General features: G+C 46.2%; 2 long non-coding RNA genes across 6 annotated transcripts in view; one reads left to right on the top strand and one right to left on the bottom strand.

Annotated features, from left to right (window-relative positions):
- The window catches only part of LOC146755299 (uncharacterized), a 75,968-nt gene extending 65,085 nt beyond the window's left edge, over positions 1-10,883 (bottom strand). The window contains exons 1-5 of one of the 5 annotated variants that reach the window (XR_014938162.1): positions 10,817-10,883; positions 10,526-10,609; positions 8,901-9,244; positions 1,952-2,061; positions 257-1,645 (exon numbers count right to left, since the gene is read on the bottom strand). This is a non-coding gene — a long non-coding RNA (uncharacterized LOC146755299). Of the gene's footprint in view, positions 1-256; positions 1,646-1,951; positions 2,062-2,671; positions 2,832-4,416; positions 4,683-8,900; positions 10,210-10,525; positions 10,610-10,816 lie in introns of those variants that run through there. The other 4 variants (XR_014938160.1, XR_014938158.1, XR_014938159.1 and 1 more) reach the window with 4 other exon arrangements.
- Positions 10,884-14,126: 3,243 nt separating this feature from the next.
- On the top strand, positions 14,127-15,935 carry LOC146755298 (uncharacterized). The gene is made up of 2 exons (XR_014938132.1): positions 14,127-14,336; positions 15,221-15,935. It is a non-coding gene; the product is annotated as an uncharacterized LOC146755298 (long non-coding RNA).
- The last annotated feature ends 5,780 nt before the right edge of the window (positions 15,936-21,715 follow it).

The raw sequence follows: 21,715 nt of genomic DNA, 5'->3' as shown, positions 1-21,715 counted from the left end.
ATGGGAAAATCAGCAGTGAAAAGGGAAAAGCAGCAGTGAAAGGGAAAAGCAGCAGTGAAAGGGAAGAGCAGCAGTGAAAAGGAAAAGCAGCAGTGAAAGTGAAAATCAGCAGTGAAAGGGAAGAGCCACAGTTAAAGGGAAGAGCCGCAGTGAAAGGGAAAAGCAGTACTTAATAAGAAAAGCAGCAGTGAAAGGGAAAAGCCGCAGTGAAAGGGAAAAGCAGTACTTAATAAGAAAAGCATCAGTGAAAGGGAAAATCAGCAGTGAAAGGGAAAAGGAGAAGTGAAAGGGAAAAGGAGAAGTGAAAGGGAAAAGCAGCAGTGAAAGGGAAGAGCAGCAGTGAAAGGGAAAAGCAGCAGTGAAATGGAAGAGCAGCAGTGAAAGGGAAAAGCAGCAGTGAAATGGAAGAGCAGCAGTGAAAGGGAAAAGCAGCAGTGAAAGGGAAAATCAGCAGTGAAAGGGAAAAGCAGCAGTGAACGGGAAAAGCAGCAGTGAAAGGGAAAAGCAGAACAGAAAGGGAAAAGCAAGACTGAAAGGAAAAAGCAGCAGTGAAAGGGAAAAGCAAGACTAAAAGGGAAAAGCAAGACTAAAAGGGAAAAGCAAGACTAAAAGGGAAAATAAGCAGTGAAAAGGAAATGCGAGACTAAAAGGGAAAAGCAAGACTAAAAGGGAAAAGCAGCAGTGAAAGGGAAATGCAAGACTAAAAGTGAAAAGCAAGACTAAAAGGGAAAAGCAGCATGGAATGGGAAAAGCAGCAGTGAAAGGGAAAAGCAGCAGTGAAAGGGAAAATCAGCAGTGAAAGAGAAAAGCAGCAGTGAAAGGGAAAAGCAGCAGTGAACGGGAAAAGCAAGAATAAAAGGGAAAAGCAGCAATGAATGGGAAAAGCAAGACTAATAGGGAAAAGCAGCATGAAAGGGAAAAGCGGCAGTGACATGGAAAAGGAACAAGAAAATGCAGCCCTGAAAGGGAGAAGCAGAACTGATAAAGAAAAGGAGCCCTGAAAGGGAAAAGGAGCCCTGAAAAAGAAAATAAGCAAAGGAAAGCAGCCCTGAAAGGGATAAGCAGCCCTGAGAAAGAAAATAAGCAATGAAATGCAGCCCTGAAAGGGAAAAGGAGCCCCGAAAGGGAAAGGAACAGCATAAAGTAACACTGATAGGGAAAAGGAGTACATAAAGGGCAAAGGCAGCACTGAAAGAGAAAAGAAGCCCTGAAAGGGAAAAACATCAAAGCAAGGGAAAAGAAGCACTGAAATGTAAAAGGAACAAGCACAGGGAGCAGGCAGGTAGGCACAGCAAAGCAGCAAGCAAAGCCCAATCTCTCAGAGGGGGCCTGCTAACAGGAAGCCCAGCTATTGCCCTCCCAAAGAAACTCCACCATTTTGACATCCAAAACAGAAACTACGGTTTCGGTTCTCATGACTCTTCCCTGCGCTCCGAAATAAATGGTTTCGTGACATCCTCTACCACACTGCAACTGCTCAGAATAATCAAAATTATATCATTCATGACATAAGAAACTCACTTTTGCCTGGTGGCAACGACAGTCCATTCCCATCCTGTCCCTCCATTTAATGAACATTGCATTTGGCCTTCTAACAGCCTCCTGGATGAATCCACCAAAAGCAAGGAAGCACCCTGCCCTTACTCTGAAGAGAGAAAGAAAGCAAGGTTCATGGAAACAGGCACACAAGGCTCGCAACAAGACACGGTGCTCCAGATCATGCCAGAGATAGGACTACCACAGTGCCAGAACATGATTTACCACTAAAGGAAACATCTGGGAGCACATTCACAACTTCAGCACAAGCTGTAATGGCTCAGCATATTTAGCTTTCTTATCGTTCAGCTGGAGAACGAGATACTCCGAAGTATCAGTCAGCAAGCACTCGGATGAGCCTGACCTCTGGTTTTAACGATGACAGACATCATTACTGCCACCTCTGACACCTTACCAGGAGATGCTTCCATTTATTAGCCTGGTCTTGATTCCTTCCATCAGCAGCTGCTCCTAAACTGACCTCCATTCATACAGTGATACCACTGACTTCTAGCACGAGCTGACCTGCAAGACAGAGAAGAGAAAGCAGGATGGCAACAAATACTGACATAGCACAATCTAATATTCTTGAACAGCCGCAAAAGAGACAAAACAGGAGAGAAACGCATCCGCAGCAACACCCCAGTTCATAAAGAAATGCAACTCCAGCCTGGCCTCAGCAGCCCTTATATATTTCTTACACATTTGATTAAGCCAACTGCAATTTGAACCAGGAGAATTCACAGTCTCTTGCAAATGTCACCGTAAAGCAGAATAGGACACAGCAAAAAAAAAAAAAAAAAAAAAAAAAAAAAGAAAAAAAAAAAAGAAATATAAAGAAAAAAAGCAAGCCAAAAACCAGGGAATCAAAGTTTAAAAAACCACAGAAAACAAATAGAAAAAAAACACATACTATCTGTAACAACAGAAAGACTAGCACAGTGTGAATATACTACAAAGGTAAGGAAAGAATGGCTCACCCACCACTGAGGATGGAAGTGCACAGAACAAACTCCACAGAGGAGAAACCATCAAAAAAAATTCCACCCAGGGGCAGTCAGCCTTCAAAAATGAGCTGTAAGAGAGGTGCAGCCAGGCTCCATCCCTTCCAGTCACTCAGCTGCATTGCCCTCACCTGCACTAACCAGGGCTGACCAGGTCCCTTCCCTAGGTGATAATCAGTGGCTCAGACTGTGATTCAACAGTTCTCATACAGCGTATATAAAGAAAAATAGCAAAACATAGATGAAAAACACAACAACAAATAAACCATGAAGGATTTTAGGAAATAACACAGAATTAAAAAAAATAATAATAATAAAAGCAAAGAAAAAATGATAAATCAAAAAAAGAAAAAAACTAAGACAAGGAAAAACAGAAAAAAACTTATAAAAAAACCAAAAAACAAAAAACAAAAAACAAAAAACAAAAAAAACACGACATAGAAAACACCAAATAGGAAAGAAAACCATAGAACTGCAAAGGAAAAAAAATAACACAGCAAAGCAAAGCACAGATGATAAAAAACAACAAGGAAAACACACCTCCCTGACATGACATCTTGCCTCCTGAGCAGGTCACAGTGTCCCTCACTCAGATGTAGAGCAGGAAGGAAGCTGAGACCCCATGTGTTCCTTGCTGCGCACTCCCATCTAAAAGGTCCATATGCTCTGAAGAGTGAGCAAAGCCTCAAAATGGTGGTAAGGTAACACTTTGCTATAGAAAGGGAAAGGGGAACTTCACAGAAACCAAGACAAAGGGTAACTGTACATTTAAAAGTGCAGGGAAAGGGGGAATTGCAGACACTTAGTCAAAATAAAGCCAGAGAAGAGGGCAATAAAGATAAGAAGAAACTGTCCGGAGACCTCTGACAAGAAGGATTAGATCCCCCCCCGGGCAAGATGATGCCGACATGGGAGAACAATAACAGCAGATAACACCAAGAAGAAAACAGAAGAAGACTTTCACCCCAAAACATCGGCAAGGGTCACGGGGAATGGGGTCAGGGGGAATGAGGGAATGGGGTCGCGGGGAACGGGGCCATAGGGAATGTAATGAATATGTAATCAAACTGAGGAGGAGACTATTGTTTATGTATTAGCTTAACCTATATCTGTAACACACTTTTCTCTTTACGGTGTGCAAGTTTGGAGGAGCTATCCCCCTTGCACCCGGCGCTGCGCAACGCTGGAATAAACATACCTGCTTTATAACCCATCTCTGGATTATAGAGTTTGATTCCGCGAGTCAATTTGGCACCCCAGATGGGACCCTCTCTGTTCGGCTGCAGGACCAGCTGAGAAGGGGGACGCCTTTGGCGCGCCCCAAGATTTCTCGGAAGGACTCCCCTCCCTCATCTGATCACTGCAGGAGCAGACAAGAACCATCTATCGGCGGACCAGGTATGTGAAATGGGGGACCCGTAAGTCGTGAGGAGACGTCCTACGCAGGGCACAGTGGAGTCGGCGTGCTCCCCCCCAGGGATGTGAGCTCACGGGTTAGGTTAGGTTGCCGGCTGGGTTAGGACTCCCTAGGGAATGCTTACAAAGGGGCCAGTAAGTCGTACGCATGGTAAAAGAGCTATTGCTCACATTCAGGTGATTGCTAATTGGGCAGAGCTTGTCTGCTCTCTGGTACAGGGTGATTTGGGTAATCCTGGGATAATTGGTATCATACAGCGCTGTCTATATAGGTGACCTAAGTCAACAACTAGCACCGGTGTTCTTAACATCTTTGGTTAAGCTTAACAAATGATATATTGTAATTGTGTTTGAATTGTCGTGTGAGTGTGGTGTGAGTGAGACGCAGCACAGCTGCGGGGCGAGTGTGGAGTCCTGACCCGCGGTTCCGTCCTCCCGCGAGGGAAACGGCCGGGGACGGACGAAGCGAAAGTTGTCTCCAATACTTGTTTGTCTTTGTTTTAATACATGTTTATTTTGTATTATTAATTACTGGTTGTTGTAAAGTATGTGGTCATAAGTCATAACAATGCTGTTGTGTCAGAAGTGGTTTTACTTATAAAAGAATACGGTGGTTTATATTAAGTTACGATGGGAAAATCACAGAGCAAAGAGGTCCCTGCGCGCTCACCCCTGACGTGTATACTGGCACATTGGCGAGATATCGCTGGGGAACCAGGAGGAACCCTGAGCTGAAAAAAAATTCTGATTAAATATTGTAATCAGTGGTGGTTGATGTATAAGCTAGAGGACAGGGACAATGAACATATAGAGGGATGTCTGTGTGGTATGAGTATCAAGCCATTTATGTGATACTGTGTTCTGCCTGCGAAGAGGTGTAAGGGAGGTGGGTCAGTCAGTGATGGCTCTGTGGCGAGAGGTGTATAACTGAACGATATGGATTGCTAAGGGAAAGTTATAAGGTAGTAAGAGTGTTTATGGAAACTGAAGAACTGTGTTATTTGATTTGTGGGTTTTGAAGGGAATGGGACAAACTGTTTTGCTGGTATAAGAAAGTGTAGTTGTTAATGTCATACGGAAGTATCGTTGAGGGTACGTGGAAGTGTAAATGAGGGTACAAATAGTGGAATAGTGTACAGAGGAAAAAGGGTTAAAGAGAAAGTGAGTTTATCTGTGCTGGCATGAGAACAACCCCCCCGCACCGTTCCCCTGCAATCAGAACTCTCAGAGTGGGAGAGGGAGCCAGGGTCAGAGACTGCTGCAGTAAACAGCAAAGGGGAAGGTGGAGAGGACAGGGCACTGGAAGTGAGAATAGCCTTCATGTGCAGAGATGTGGGAAATCTGAAATCTGGGCAGCACTGGATGGCTCTGGAGAGGAGGTGAAATGTAATGATTAGAGTTTGGAAAGCGAAAAAGTTTGGGAAGGACGCAGGTTGAGGAAGGCAAAGATAAAAACAGGGATGTCAGGTCTGAAGAGAGGAGTACAATAAGAAGAAAACAAACAAACAACAACAACAACAGAAAACAAAACAAACACCTGATTGAGAATCAGAGATGTTCAGGAAATTGAGAATAATAACAGCTGTTACTGTTGTGGTGCTAGAGTAGGGCCATAGGACCCAGGGATCCCCCACGAGGAAAGGGGATGGAGGCTTGAAGAGCCCAGGGAGGGCTCTGCTCTGCTGGAATGAAAGCAGTGTACAAACTGCAGTGGGACACTGGTAGAGAAATCTGACCAAGCTGAGTGAGAAGGAATTGTCTCTGATTGCAGAGCTGAACAATGAGAACTTGGGAAGTTTACCCTAGCAGATACACCGATGAAACTGCAGCTAAAGAAGCAGGATAAAGTAGTTCATTTTCTGATGGATATGGGAGCTTCTTACTACCCATAGATGGTTTTGTAACATTAGTAGGTGCTACTGCCCAACAAGAAAAGGCTTACTTTTGGAATTAATTAAATATAAGCTAAGAAAACAAGTAGGAATACAGGAATTCTTGTACCTGTCAGGTTACCCTGGCAAGAAATTTAATAAAACTGGAGCTAAGGGTCAAACAATATTGGCTGATTAAGAATTGTAAGTCTGACTATTAACACAAACTGGGAAAAACAATGTTATACCCCCAGGAGCCACAGCAATCTCAAATAAGACACACTTAGGGGTGTGGGCATCAGGGCCAAAAATTAAGTTAAAAGCAAGAGCTCACCCACTCAGGGTAAAGTGATGCCCTTTGAGGATATGTGACTGTAGAAGGATAAAAGAAATAATAGATAATTTTTTGAGTTTGAATTACTAATTGAATGGGAATCCAAGTACAAAACTCCAGTTTTGCCAATTTGCTAAATTTTCGATAGTTTGGTAGAAGACATGAGGACAAGTAATGGAATTGTTGAATGGATACACTCAGTAATGGAAAATCCATGCACTTTATCAACCAAGTTAAGGAATGACTAGGTGGAGTTTACCTTCTGGATTTGAGGGATGTCTCTTCTGCCTGGTTTGGCTAAAGGAAGCCTAAGGTTATTTGCCTTTGAATAGGAAAGCCCTAATAAAGGGAGAAGAGACTCAGTTAACCTGGACAGTGTTACCCAGGGTTGTGAGAACAGCTTAATGATTTTTGAGAACCGGTCAACTTGTGAGCCTGAGACCTGGGATCCTCCATCCTAGGGTGGAACTTTACCGGAGCATGTGGATGCCACAGCGACAAAAGGACTGTGTAGAATAGACTGAGAGTTTGCTGAGTTTCTTGGTTTACAGAAAGCACAAATAACTCAGAAATTACAGCTGGACTTTGAACCTTAAGGACTACCAAGAAAGAAGCCGTCTGCTAAGCCAATGAGCTGCAAACTGCCAAGGAACTCCATACGTTCCCAGGAATGACAGGAGGGTGCTGACCATGGATACACAGCTACGGACTGATGGTAAACCTCAAACAGCTTGAAGTGAGTAAGGGATGGCCAGGGTGCCTGAGGGCAGTGGCTGCACTAGTGCTCAATATTCAAGAAGCCCATAAATCTACACTGGGCCAAAGGATACCAGTTTTAATATCTCATACAGTGTTTACTGTATTGGAGGCAAAAGGGGGGACATTAGTTCATTGGCTCTCACCCCAAAGATTCCTGAAATACCAGGCCATCCTGGTAGAGCAGGGTGATGTAGAAATAATTGTGACTAATATTGTCAACCCAGTATCTTTCCTTAGCGGAACACCCGGAGAACCAGTATTACATGACTGCTTTAAATCAACTGAAGCTGCACATTCCAGCCAGTCAGTCGAACCTGAAGGACGAACCCTTAGAAGATGCAGAAGACACCTGGTTTACCAGAAGCTGCAGTTTTATGAGACAAGGAGACTGTAAGGCAGGACATGCAGTAACTGCTACTGACCAGGTAACCGAAGCACAACCACCAGCTGTGGGGACTTCCCCTCAGAAGACTGAAATAACTGCCTTGACAAGAGCTTTAATCATATGGACAGATGCTAAATATGTGCCACACGCTCATAGTACCATCTGAAAAGAGCAAGGATTGCTCACACACAAGGAAAACAGCCTGATTTAAATCTACCAATGGTTATTATATGTTGTAAAAGACATCAGAAATGTAACACTGTACAGGAAACAGAAAATAAGATGATAGATCAGGTGGCAGAACAGGCAGTTGAAGAGGGCTTCAATTCCAGACGGTAAACTTAAAATCTCTGAAGCCAAGTCAAAACCTGTAAAATATTCTAAAGAGAACAGGAGTCCAATTAATAATTTAGAAAGGAAGAGAGCAAGCTGACAGATGTGTGCATGCCCAAATGGACACATTATTATGCCCTTTAGTATTTTATGGAAATTGGTTATAAGGGAAGATAAGAGAATATATTGAGCAAACCAACACTACAAAGTACAGTCCCAGTACCAGGAATAGGGCACAAGTGGGCCTCATGGGAGAGGGCCTTCCAGGGCAACAACAGCAAATTGAGTTCACAGAACTCCCAAGAAAAGGGGGGTACCATTGTATGAAAATTTCTGTAACCTTAGAAACAATTGAGGATGCTGCTGCAGATGCTTGATGGACAATCCAAAAGGAGATATCCTGTTTATCCAAAGATGCATTGCAACATGGAGTAGGCAGGGATAACACCGATTGGGGAATAGTTTTCTCTGGATCATGGGATAAACTTACTAGTTGCCAAATTTAGGATGACTAAAACAGCTTTTCTTAGCCTGCATCACCTTGCTACTCTTGGTGTGTTTTACTTGTGTTGTTATAAGATGTCTTTTGTGTCTGTACCAAGGTACTGGAAGGGAATACGAGGTTTGGAAGAGACATGAGCTGAGACAAAAGGTAGAGAGCGGAATCTATTTTGAGACCCATTAAGAATCTAGCAGGTAAAAGCCTGCTAGATTAAAGAAAAGGGGGGAATTGAAGAGTGAGCAAAGCCTCAAAATGGTGGTAAGGTAACACTTTGCTATAGAAAGGGAAAGGGGAACTTCACAGAAACCAAGACAAAGGGTAACTGTACATTTAAAAGTGCAGGGAAAGGGGGAATTGCAGACACTTAGTCAAAATAAAGCCAGAGAAGAGGGCAATAAAGATAAGAAGAAACTGTCCGGAGACCTCTGACAAGAAGGATTAGATCCCCCCCCGGGCAAGATGATGCCGACATGGGAGAACAATAACAGCAGATAACACCAAGAAGAAAACAGAAGAAGAATTTCACCCCAAAACATCGGCAAGGGTCACGGGGAATGGGGTCAGGGGGAATGAGGGAATGGGGTCGCGGGGAACGGGGCCATAGGGAATGTAATGAATATGTAATCAAACTGAGGAGGAGACTATTGTTTATGTATTAGCTTAACCTATATCTGTAACACACTTTTCTCTTTACGGTGTGCAAGTTTGGAGGAGCTATCCCCCTTGCACCCGGCGCTGCGCAACGCTGGAATAAACATACCTGCTTTATAACCCATCTCTGGATTATAGAGTTTGATTCCGCGAGTCAGCTCCTTGGGAAGCACAATGCCACCTGGGGAAAAGAGAAAGCAGGAACAGGACATGCAGGCGGCTTTCACCCAGCAGAAGGCCAGATTCTTCCGTCTGTTATCTGCTCCCCTTTTTAGTCCTAACAGGGCCCTGAGGATACAGAAATAGCAGTGCTTAGCAGAAGGACTCGGAGAAGGACCGGTAGAAACTGTCAGGAGGACAACTGGCATCGCATGGACACAAACAGGCTGTTGGTGCAAGGAAGGAAACAGCACCTGAGCATTTCACCAGACAGGTTCCCTCCTCTCTGTCTTCCTGCAAAGATACAAGGATAAAAACCTCATTTCCTCTGAGCAACAATTGGAAACAAGACCAGAAAATTATTAATTCAAAGGCACTTTTAGGAGATGTATAACAGAGTCCTTCCCAGTTACACGAGCTTACGCTGTGGCCTTTGGAGAAACAAGCTGCCTCTGTGGTCCTGAGGGTTCCTTTTTGTCATCTGTTGGGCACAGCAAGAGAGCTTTTCTTGTACAAATCTATGCCCTGTGTACCTTTCTCCATCCCAAAACCTAGAGTTGTGGTGCAGACACTGGATGCTGACCAAAGCAGTAAAAGAACAGAAGAGGGGAAAAGCAGATACAGGTAAGACACCTAAAAGAAAGGAAAAGAGCAGAAGAGAAGGAAGGATACGGTTAAGAACAAAGGACAGAAGATGGAAAGTGCTATAGAGGATTGGACTGGACATGAGCAGATCAGAGCTACACCAAGGTGTGGCTTCTCCCTGTGTCCCTGTCCACCACTGGCAACATCCCCCAATGACAGGGATGATGCTGCTCCAGCAGCTGATGGGGTTGTGGTCTGGGGTTACGTTCTATGCAGAGCCTCCACAACCTGCTACAGACCCCCAGTTCCCTGCCACTTCTTTTTTTTCCAGGTGTCTGCACACAAGGAACAGGTGTTCTCTATGCCCTGCATGCTGGTAATTAGTGTGGGCAATTACTGTGTGGGAATTGGGGGAGGGAAATTCAGGGGTGGGATAGTGAGGAGGAATTGGAGGGGGCTGGGAAATTGTTTGGGTGGGATTGTAGAGATCAGATATGACTGTTAGGATGGGGGATATTTGGTTGGAAATATTGTCATTTCTATTACTCATTGCTTTGTATAAGTTATCAAATGCTTTATGTTCCCTCTGCTACATCTCTGCTTGCAGTCATTTGTGCAGTGACAAAGGTCCTCAGCTCTACATGCCCACCTCCAAGGTAGGATGGAGCACCACAGATGGCAGTGTTCCACAGCTGCCACCAGCAGCCCCAGCTCGTCCCTCCACACCTCAGGTGTGAGTGGCTGTGAGAGGAATGTCTCTGTGGAAGTGCAGCTCATTCCTCCCCTCTGATGGGGGCAGAAGGCATCTGCATTTCCCTCATGGCTCTTATTTCCTGTGTTACTGTGGGAAATGAGCTGAGCCACTGTGCCTCCCTACTATGGCAAGCTCTGCAGCTCTGCCACTGTCTTTATACTCAGCTGCTCCTGTGTGTAATGCTCCACACTTGGACCCTGCAGAGCCCAAAGGCCTCCTTGGCTGCTGTTACTCACCTGGACATTGAGGGTGCTGTGTCTCCAGTCTGTACCTGCTTCCAGGTGGCACTTGCAAGACACTGCGAGTCCACCTGGTTGGAACTGCAGTCAACAAACACAAATGTGAAAGAAATAAGAAAGGATTCTTTCATTTCACAGGCTTTCATCTCCATTGAAAGATGTTCTGCTGTGCAGCACAGCTGGGAGCATTTCATATGTGCAAAAAAGGGGGATAGGCCCTGGCTGTGCCCGGCCCCCTTCCGGCCCAGGCCCCAAAGCAGCCCCGACTGTGCTGGGTTCCCCTCTCACCTGGGCCCTGCAGTGGCCTCAGCTGTGCCTGGTCCCCCTCTGCTCTGGGCCCTGAGCTGGCCCTAACTGTGCCAGGCCCCCCTCTGGCACAGGCCCTGCCTCAAGCCCCGCCCCCTGTGGGCAGCAGTGCTAGTGCCTGTTGGTTTTGCTCTCTTCCCTCTTCTTTCCCTGTTCTCTTCACAAATGCTTTCAGATCCCCCAGGATGACGTGCACTGACACTGCTGCCTTCTTCCTGCACAAACTTTCTGATAAGCTCAGCTTTTTCTACAGAGCAGCGTGCCTTTGGAAGTGCTTGGAGGATGTAAACTAACAGCGAGAGAACACTGAGCTCTTCTGGGTTTTTCTAGACATGGCAAAGGGACAGGAGAGTGTGCTCAGCCTCGAGTGGTTGCTTGTATGCAGAAATCACAGTTGTCAACATCTGTGCTGTTTTGCTGTAGGCAGTAGTGTGTGACAAGAAGCCTACAATTATCAATTTAGTGAACGTAATTAATTGTAACAGTTCCCCTTTCTTCTTCCCTTGACACTTGGGTTATGGAGTTCTCCTATGCTATGTGCCGGTGTAATACCTCTGAGCCACAGCACTGTTGCGTTTAGCAAAGCTCATGGCAACAGGCTTTGGCCAACTTCAGAGCTACGTAGATGATGAGAAGATATCCGATGATAGGAGAGAAAATGAACAAGCTCCAAGGTAAGTGTTGTTTTTTCCTTCTAGTCAGCACGCCATCGCTAAATCTTCCATGCTGTGACTTTTATCATGACAGTGATGATCCCTTAACCTCACACCTTTAGCACAGCACTTTCTGTGGAGATTCCCACCAGTGACAAAGTATTAGTGCCGCTTTTCTGCCTGTTTCTTTTTTGTCTGTATTTTCCAGAATGTGGGTATTTCTTTCATTGCCCACAAACACTGCCCAGTGCAGGAGGAGGCAGGGACAAGAGTCAGGAGCAAGGGCAGAATAGTTTATCAGTTAGTGAATGGAATGCCAGTGTTTTCTGCATATGGACTTGCCATAGTGCTTCTTACAAGGCCTAACAGTGGGATGAAATGTGCCCTGAAGCAGGTGTGCTTGCAGGAAGGCAAAAGAGAATTGCAAATAACGCTAAGGGGGGCCAGTAAGATGATCAGAGGGCTGGAGTACCTTTCCTGTGAGGACAGGTTGAGGGAACTGGGCTTGTTGTGCTTGGAGAAGAGAAGGTTCCAGGGAAACCTCGCTGTGGCCTTCTAGTATTTGAAAGGAGCATATAAACAGGCAGGGGAATGGCTGTTTACAAGGGTGGATAGTGATAGGACAAGGGGGAATGGTTTTAAAGTTATATGGGGACGTTTAGGTTGGATATTAGGTTGATGTTTTTCACACAGAGGGTGGTGACACACTGGAACAGGTTGCCCATTGAGGTTGTGGATGCTCCATCCCTGGAGGCATTCCAGGCCAGGCTGGATGTGGCTCTGGGCAGCCTGGTCTGCTGGTTGGAGACCCTGCACAATGTGGTCCTTTTCAACCCAGGCTATTCTATGAGTCTATGGCTGTTTTTAACACCAAAATGCAACTTGGCTTGTAATTGTTTCTAAAATGATCTGGTTCGTCCTGTTTGGAATGTGATATTTCTACAGCAGAAGGATGCAGAAGTGAAAAGGCTCAAAACGCTACTGAAGGAAATTGCCAAATGTCAGGACAACCTCGAGGAAGCAAATGAATCCATAAGAAAACCATCGAGATGAATTATTTCCTATGGCCAGACCACAGGGGGGCAACGAGGCGGCCGCCACCCACCCCCCATCTCCGTCCCCTTCATCCAACATGAAGGGGGTGATGACGGCGGGGGGCCGAGCCCCTTCTCACACCAACTGGCTTTCGGGTCCCACTCCCAGCGTTTCCCACATGGCGTCGAACATGCGGCGTCGCCTGGAGGCATCCCAAGGTGGGGGGAGGGTCGCAATTGAGCCGCTACGGGTAAAGGAAGGGGGGGCAAAGAGGAGTCGGAGACACCCCCCATCGCCCGGGGCCTTAGGAGCTGAATAGGGCATTGACCGGGAGGAGTGGGGGGTGGGGGGGAAACCGGGAGGGGCGCAGGGTGAGCCTTAATTCTGCTCCCCCCGACTCCAACCGCACCGATCAGCCCTGAGCCCCCCCCCCCATCTGCAGCAGCACCGGCAGGATGTGGAGGCGATGAGGGGGGGTCGCGTTGTCGGGCTCCAAACGGAGGCAAAGCCGTAACCCCCCTCCGGGGCTCCCCATCGTGCCAAAGCCCTCCCGTAACCCCCCCAGGCTCCGGGCAGCCAAACGCCGCAGGTAGCGGCTGCACGCTTTGGGCCGGGGCGGGCCGGGCGCCCGAGCCAATACTCTCAGGTATCCCCGCAGCCCCCCTTCGTTTTGGGTGGTGGGGGGGGGCGCCCACGGGGGTACACGAGCAGCAGCAGCAGCAGCTCCACCTGTAGGGGGGGGACACACAGCCCTCCGTGGAGACACAGCTGACACGTCCCCACCCCTCTGAGGACACCACCCCCCCCCCTTCCCGGGATCGCCTTCCTCCGGCTCTGTAGGCCGTAGGAACCAAAGCAAGGGCGGAACACCAGTGAAGTGGATCGCGTTTCCCAGGGGACTCATTTCTGCAGAGCACGCGTTCCCTCCGGGGGAGCGGGTTACGGCACGGACCCATTGGGGATAATGGGGGGAAGGGGGAGTGGAGACCGGAGAGGCCTGACCTGGTTGCGTGGGGCGGAGGGGGGGGAACGGCAGAGGGAGCGGAAGAGGTTTGTGGGCTGAGGGCCGCCAACAGCCGCCCCCAAGGCTCCAGCATGGTTTAAGGGGGTATTTTGGAGCTAAGGGGTGGATTTGAGATCCATAGGGTGGGTTTAAGGGGGTATTTGGGGGCTGAGGGGTGGATTTGGGGTCCATAGGGTGGGTTTGGGGGGTATCTGGGGGTTATGGGGTGGCCTTTGGGGGTTTTAAGGTGGGTTTGGAAGGTGTTTGGGGGCTGTGGGGTGGGATTAGGGTGCAGTGGGGTGGGTTTGGGGTCTATATTGTAGGTTTAAGGGAGTATTTGGGGGCTGAGGGGTGGATTTTGGGGCCATAGGGTGGGTTTGGGGGGTATCTGGGGGTTATGGGGTGGACTTTGGGGGTTTTAAGGTGGGCTTGGGGGGGTGTTTGGGGGCTGTGGGGTGGGATTAGGGTGCAGTGGGGTGGGTTTGGGGTCTATAGGGTGGGTTGGGGGAGGTATTTGGAGTCAGTGGGGGCACTCTAAGACCCCAGTTTAATGGGGGGGGCGGGGGGGTCTCTTTGGAACCAAATTGGGTTGAAGGGGAAGGGGCGTGGGGGGCAATCTTTATGCCTACGGCGCCCCCTAGTGGTCACCCACAGCCACGACAGGGGAACTTTGTGTCCTTCCGTGCAGGGGGGCAGAGCTTAGGGGCGGGCCCATATGAGTGTATATGGCCCAGCCCCCTCCCATCATCAGCGCTTCCTGCCCCGGGGCTGCGCCGCACCCAACGCTGCGTTCCGGGTTTCTATATAAAGGGTGTGTGTGTGTGTGTTATTAATGAGTATATATTGAAGGGGGGGGGGGTGGGCTTTATTTTGGGGAGTTGGTAAGGGAGGAGAGGGCAGTGAGCGGCGTGACGCAGTGCAACAGCAATCCTTGCTGCTCTCTCCTTGTTTGCTCACAGGCATGTTTTCATGCTGCATGAAGGCTTTCTAAAGCTGTTAGCAGGGTCACTTGGGATAGGAGGAGGGGAAACAGTTTCAGGCAGAAAGAGGGAAGATTGGCTTTGGATGGGAGGAAGAAGGATTTGGCTGGAGGGTGGTGAGGCACTGGGATGTCTTGCCCAGAGAGGTGGTGGGTGCCCAGACAGGCTTTCAAGGCCAGGCTGGACCAGGCTCAGAGCAACCTCATCTGGAGGTAGGTGTCCCTGTTCCCCGCAGGGCGGTGGGACCGGGTGCCCTTTTGGGGTTCCTTCCTGCTCCAATTGTTCCATGATTCTCTCATACAAAGGCTGCCACGGCATCCCAGACGGCAACTCGCTCTGGAGATTAAAATAAAAGCAGGTCACACTCTGCATCTGCTGCTTCCTGGCACCCCTCCCACTGCTGGGCAGGATGGAGGTGGCAGATGGAAAGTGCCATTTCCATCCCAAGACTGGCTGCAGCACCGCTCCCTTGGTGGCTGTGGGCACGTGTACCTTCAGTGTCACTGCATGTCTGTCCAGAGGCAGTTCCCACCCTGGGGCCGTTCTTGCTCATCCTGGGTTGCTCCTTGTTGGTGCCAGCCATGCTGGAGCTCATCCTTCAGATGTGTCTGCTCTGTACCAGATGCTCCTTCAGGATGCAGGACCCTCATCTGTGCTCTGCCTTCAACCCCCCTCCTGGGTGGCCGTGACTCCAACCCCAATGGCTTCTTTATAGGTCAACGTGGGATCCCAGACTCCAACCCCAATGGCTTCCAAGGCCAACATGGGCTCCCATCATGGCCTGGTGAGACACGGCAACAGCTGAATGCAGAGCTCACGAGGTACGAAGGGGAACTGAAGGCTGTGATGAAGAAGCTGAAGGAGGAATATGGCGACGTCGTGACCTTAAAGGGCCGAAGCTATGAGGAAAAGATGAGGAGGAACCGGGGGGAGATGCTCTACAGGCTGCAGCAGGGCAGGAGAGCTGCTGCCATGGGGGGCATCAAGCAGCCAAAGGTGGGAAGGTGCTGAGATGGAGTTTGGAAGCCCCACGGCTTAATTTGGGGTCTGGTTTTGGGTTCATTTTGCATCATTTTGGGCCTGTTTATTTAGGGTTTGGATTTTGGGTTCATTTTTAGGCCCACAATGTGTCAGTTCTGTGCGTTGAGGCTGAAGGGGGAAGTGGGGGGTTGGGGATGGGATGGAGGGGTTAATTGGTTCCTATAAATGGAAGGGAAGGATTTGGGGCCATTAATGAAGGGGTTCGTTGGTTCCTATAAATGGAAGGGATGGATTTGGGGTGGTGGATGAAGGTTCATTGGTGATGGGTTTGGGGTCATGGGTGGAGGTACATTGGAGATGGATTTGGGGCTGTGGATAAAGGGGTTCATTGGTTCCTCTAAATGGAGGGATGAATTTGGGGCTGTGAATAAAGGTTCATTGGAGATGGATCTGGGGCCATGGATGTATCAGAGTATCACAGTCTCATGCGGGTTGGAAGGGACCTTAGAGATCATCGAGTCCAACCCCCAGGATTTGAGCCTCCTGTGTAGCAGAGCGGCACTTCTACCACTTGCGACACAGGGGAGATTTGAACCCGGGCCTCTGGTGTTGCAAAGTGGCGTCCTTAACCACTGTGCCACCGGAGGCACACAATGTAGCTTCATAGGTTCCTAGAAATGGAAGGGGGGGATTTGGGGCCGTGGATGGAGGGGTTGATTGGTGATGGATTTGGGGATGGGGGCAGGGGAAGGGATTCATGATGTGGCTGCAGCTTTCTATAATGCATCATTTGGAGCCTTTTGAATGCTCTCTACTACCTGATCAACAACACCACCAGGCAGTACAGCTTTGTGGCATCTCCTTTAAAAAAAGGGGCTTTGGAAGCTGATCTATGACCAGTCCTATAAGCTGTGGCCATGGTGAAGCCAACGAAATCAAGACAGGAATGTGACACGCCAATGAGTTCTGTTCCCTTTATTGCAGCACTGGGTGCGTGGGGATCACTGCAGCGACTACCCATTGATAGGCATAGCCTATACATGGTCATTAATCCCAATGACATGGGCAGAGATTCCAAGCATTAATGAACATCTCTGGTGGTGGTGGGATGAAGGCTAATAGCCATTCTCACTATAAATGCCCAACTCTCTAAGGGGGGGTGCCCAAACTGGTTCCTGTTGATGCTACATCCAGCTGAGGCATCTGTTCTGCCATCTTATCTTCAACACCAGCACATCTGCAATCTTATTTTCAACAGCAGCACATCTGTCCAATCTTCCCTTGAAAGCAAACTCTGCGGCCCACTCCCAGTTCTGTTCCTGAGCTGACATTTACTCCAGCGCCTTTGTCCTTCAGGTTGGATCTGCTTAAGTTGTGCATGATTCACAACCCTAACTCTGACCCAAATGCCATCCCAAACCCTAAACCAAAACCGAACCCTAATCCAAGGCCGAAGCCTAACCCAAACCCAACCCTACCCTAATCCAGTGCCAAAGCCTAACCATAAACCAACACAGACACAAACCCAAACTCAACATAGACACAAACCCAAACCCCAAACCTAAAACCAACTGTACCCCTAACCCAAACCCAGCATAGATACAAACGCAAACCACAAATCTAAAACAAACCCTACCCCAAACTGAAACCCCAAAACCAACAAAGACACAAACCCAAACCCCAAAGCTAAACCCAACCCTACCCTGAACCCTAATCCAAATCTAAAACCAACCCTACCCTGAAGCCAAATCCAAATCGAAAACCAACCCTACCCCAAACCCCAAACCTAAAACCTAAAAGCAAGCCTACCCCAAACCCAACATAGACACAAACCCAAATCCCAAACCTAAAACCAACCCTACCCTGAACTCTAATCCAAATCTAAAACCAACCCTGCCCCAAACCCAAATCCAAATCTAAAACCAACCCTACCCCAAACCAAAAACCCAAACCCAAAACCAACCCTACCCCAAACCCAAACCCCAAACGTAAAACCAACCATATCCCAAACCCAAGCCCCAGACCTAAAACCAACCCTGCCCCAAACGCAAACCCCAAAGCTAAAACCACAGCTACCCCAAACTGAACACAGACACAAACCCAAACCCCAAACCTAAAACCAACCCTACCCCAAACCCAACATAGACACAAACCCAAACCCCAAACCTAAAACCAACCTTACCCTGAACCCTAATCCAAATCTAAAACCAACCCTACCCTCAACCCTAATCCAAATCTAAAACCAACCCTACCCCAAGCCCAAACCCCAAACCTAAAAGCAACCCTACCCCAAACCCAACATAGACACAAACCCAAACCCCAAAGCTAAAAGCAGCCCTACCCCAAACTGAACACAGACACAAACCCAAACCCCAAACCTAAAACCAATCCTATCCCAAACCGAACATAGACACAAACCCTAATCCAAATCTAAAACCAACCCTACCCCAAACCCAAACCCCAAACCTAAAACCAACCCTACCCCAAACCCAACCCAAAACCAACCCTACCCCAAACCCAAACCCCAAACCTAAAACCAACCCTGCCCCAAATGCAAACCCCAAAGCTAAAACCACAGCTACCCCAAACTGAACACAGACACAAACCCAAACCCCAAACCTAAAACCAACCCTACCCCAAACCCAACCCAAAACCAACCCTACCCCAAACCCAAACCCCAAACCTAAAACCAACCCTACCCTGAACCCAAACCCCAAACCTAAAACCAACCCTATCCCAAACGCAAACCCCAAACCTAAAACCAACCCTGCCCCAAACCCAAACCCCAAACCTAAACCCAATATAGACACAAAACCAAACCCCAAAGCTAAAACCAACCCTACCCCAAACCCAAACCCCAAACCTAAAACCAACCCTACTCCAAACCCAAACCAAAACCAACCCTACCCCAAACCCAAACCCCAAACCTAAAACCAACCCTACCCTGAACCCAAACCCCAAACCTAAAACCAATCCTATCCCAAACCCAAACCCCAAACCTAAAACCAACCCTGCCCCAAACCCAAACCCCAAACCTAAAACCACAGCTACCCCAAACCCAAACCCCAAACCTAAACCCAACATAGACACAAAACCAAACTCCAAAGCTAAAACCAACCCTACCCCAAATCCAATCCTCAAACCCAAACCCAACATAGACACAAACCCACTGTGACCTTCAAGGACCCTCCTGTGCTGGTGTGTCACAATGACACTCTGACCTCATAGAAGCCACCCAGGGTGGGGAAGGGGCAGTGGCTCAGCACGGAACCCACCGGCCCCATTCTGCAATTGGTTCAGGTCCTGCAAGGAGCTGTGTGAGTGGTGCAGCAATGCGGGCCCAATTTGCCAGCGGAACATTAACAGCGCTGCAGTGTGTGAAGCTGCTGCAGGAGCAGAAGCAGGTGAGCAATGAATGGACGAGCAGCATTGGGTTGAGCTGCAGCTGGATGGAGGGCAACCTGCACATGGCATGGCAGCACTGGGTTGAGCTGCATCTGGATGGCACCCTGCACATAGCATGGCAGCATTGGGTTGAGCTGCTGCTGGATGGAGGGCACCCTGCACATGGCATGGCAGTACTGGGTTAAGCAGCAAAGGGAGGGCAACCTGCTCAAGTCATGACAGCATTGGGTTGACCTGCATCTGGAGACAGATAACTGGGGTAGAAATGTCTTTTATTTTGCAGAGGAAAACAAGAATTCCTGAAACAATGTATTCTCTTATCCACAAACCAACATTCAGTAAAGAAAATGTCTTCTTTGGGGATGAAAACCATTATTTGGTTTAGAAAATGCAATTTTTAGGAATGAAAATCATTTTATTTGGTAAGAAAAATGTATTTTTGCAAGGATAAAGAGTGATGATCAAGAATGAACTTTTTATTTCTTTCAGAGATAAGTACAGCAATTGGTGTCAAAGTTCTCTATATCTTGACAGAAATCGATATTTCGGGTGGAAATGTCCTAATTTTGTAAAGGAATACAGGAATTCTGGAAACAATCTACCATGTTATGCTCCAAAGCATAATTTTGTAGAGATAATGTCTACCTTTGTGTATGAAAACCAGTATTTTGTTTAGAAAATGCTATTTTTAGGAATGAAAAGAATTATTTTGGCAAGAAAATGAAATTTTTGCAAGGATAATTAGTGATACTTAGGAGATTCCTTTTTATTTCTGAGATAAGCAAGGATATTAATGTGAAAGTTTTCTAAATTTTGACATAAATTAATATTTCTGGTGGGAATGTCCTTATTTGGTAGAGGAATTTGGGAATTCTAGAAACACTGTATTCTATTATGCTCCAAAGCATCATTCTGTAGGGAAAATTTCTACTTTTGGTGATGAAAAGCAGATGTGGTTAAGAATATGCTATTCTTAGGAATGAAAAGCATTTTCTTAGGTAAGAAAAAAATATTTTTGCCAGAATACGAAGTGATACTTAAGAGAGGACTCCTTATATCTGGAAGAAGTGGCGATATTCATGTGTAAATTTTAAAAATTCTTACAGAAATTGTCATTTTGGGTGGAAATGTCCATAGTTTGTAGAGGAAAATAGGTATTCTGGTAGATATGCATCCTATAATGCTACAGTGCATCATTTTCTAGAGAAAATATCTTCTTTTGGTTATGAAAACAGGTATTAGGTTTAGAAAATGCTATTTTTAGTGAAGAAAATTCATATTTTCAAAAGAAACTCAAATATTTGCCAGGATAAATGGTGATGCTTTAGAGAGAACTTATTATTTCTGGTCTATGTAGTGAAAGTCGTGTGTAAATTTCAAAAATTAGAACAGAAATTGATCTTTAGGGGGAAAGTGTCCTTATTTGAAAGAGGAATTCCGGTAATCTGTAAACAATGTATCATATTATGCTGCAAATATTCATTTTTTAGAGGAACTGTCTTCTTTTGAGGATGAAACCCAGTATTTTGGGGAGAAAATGATATTTTTAGGGCTGAAAAGCATTGTATTTGTTAAGAAAAATGTATTTTTGCAAGGATAAGAAGTGATACTCAAGAATGTACCTTTTTTTTTTTTTCTGGGATAAGTACTGCTATTAATGTCAAAGTTCTCTAAATCTTGACAGAAATTGATATTTTGGGTGGAAATGTCCTTATTTTGTAGAGGAATACAGGAATTCATGAAACACTGTATTCTATTATGCTCCAAAGGAACATTCTGTAGAGATAATGTCTACCTTTGGGGATGAAAACCAGTATTTTGTTTAGAAAATGCTATTTTTAGGAATGAAAAGCATTAGTTTGGTAAGAAAATGAAATATTTGAAAGGATAATTAGTGATACTTATGAGATTCCTTTTTATTTCTGAGATAAGCAAGGATATTAGTGTGAAAGTTTTCTACATTATGACACAACTTGCTATTTCTGGTGGGAATGTCCTTATTTTGTAGAGGAATTTGGGAATTCTTGAATCACTGTATTCTATTAGGCTCCAAAGCATCATTCTGTAGGGATAAAGTCTTTCTTTGTGTATGAAAACCAGTATTTTGTTTAGAAATGCTATTTTTAGGAATGAAATGCTTTATTTTTGAAAGAAAATGAAATTTTTGCAAGGATAATTAGTGATACTTCAGTGATAACTTTTTATTTCTGGTATGTGTAGTGATATTCGTGTGAAAATTTTTAATGTTTTGACAGAAATTGATATTTCGGGTGGAACTGTCCTTATTTTGTAGAGTAAAACTGGTGTTCTGGAAACAATGTGTCATATTATGCTCCTAAGTATCATTTAGTAGAGAGAATATCTTCTTTTGGGAATTAAAAACCATATGTTGTTTAGAACATACTATACTCAGGAATGAAAAGCATTTTCTTAGGTAAGAAAAATGTATTTTTGCCAGAATACGGAGTGATACTTAAGAGAGAACTTCTTCTTTCTGGAAGAAGTGGTGATATTCATGTGTAAATGGTAAAAATTTTAACAGAAACTGTCATTTTGGGTGGAAATGTCCATAATTTGTAGAGGAAAACGGGTATTCTGGTAGAAATGCATCCTATAATGCTACAGTGCATCATTTTCTAGAGAAAATATCTTCTTTTGGTTATGAAAACAGGTATTAGGTTTAGAAAATGCTATTTTTAGTGAAGAAAATTCATATTTTCAAAAGAAACTCAAATATTTGCCAGGATAAATGGTGATGCTTTAGAGAGAACTTATTATTTCTGGTCTATGTAATGAAAGTCGTGTGTAAATTTCAAAAATTAGA

This window comes from Coturnix japonica, chromosome 33, assembly GCF_054131305.1.
Source record: "Coturnix japonica strain WE chromosome 33, WE-NBRP24, whole genome shotgun sequence".
Classification (NCBI taxonomy): domain Eukaryota; kingdom Metazoa; phylum Chordata; class Aves; order Galliformes; family Phasianidae; genus Coturnix; species Coturnix japonica.
The sequence above is the reverse complement of the archived record's forward strand: the minus strand, read 5'-3'. Positions and strand labels throughout refer to the sequence as shown.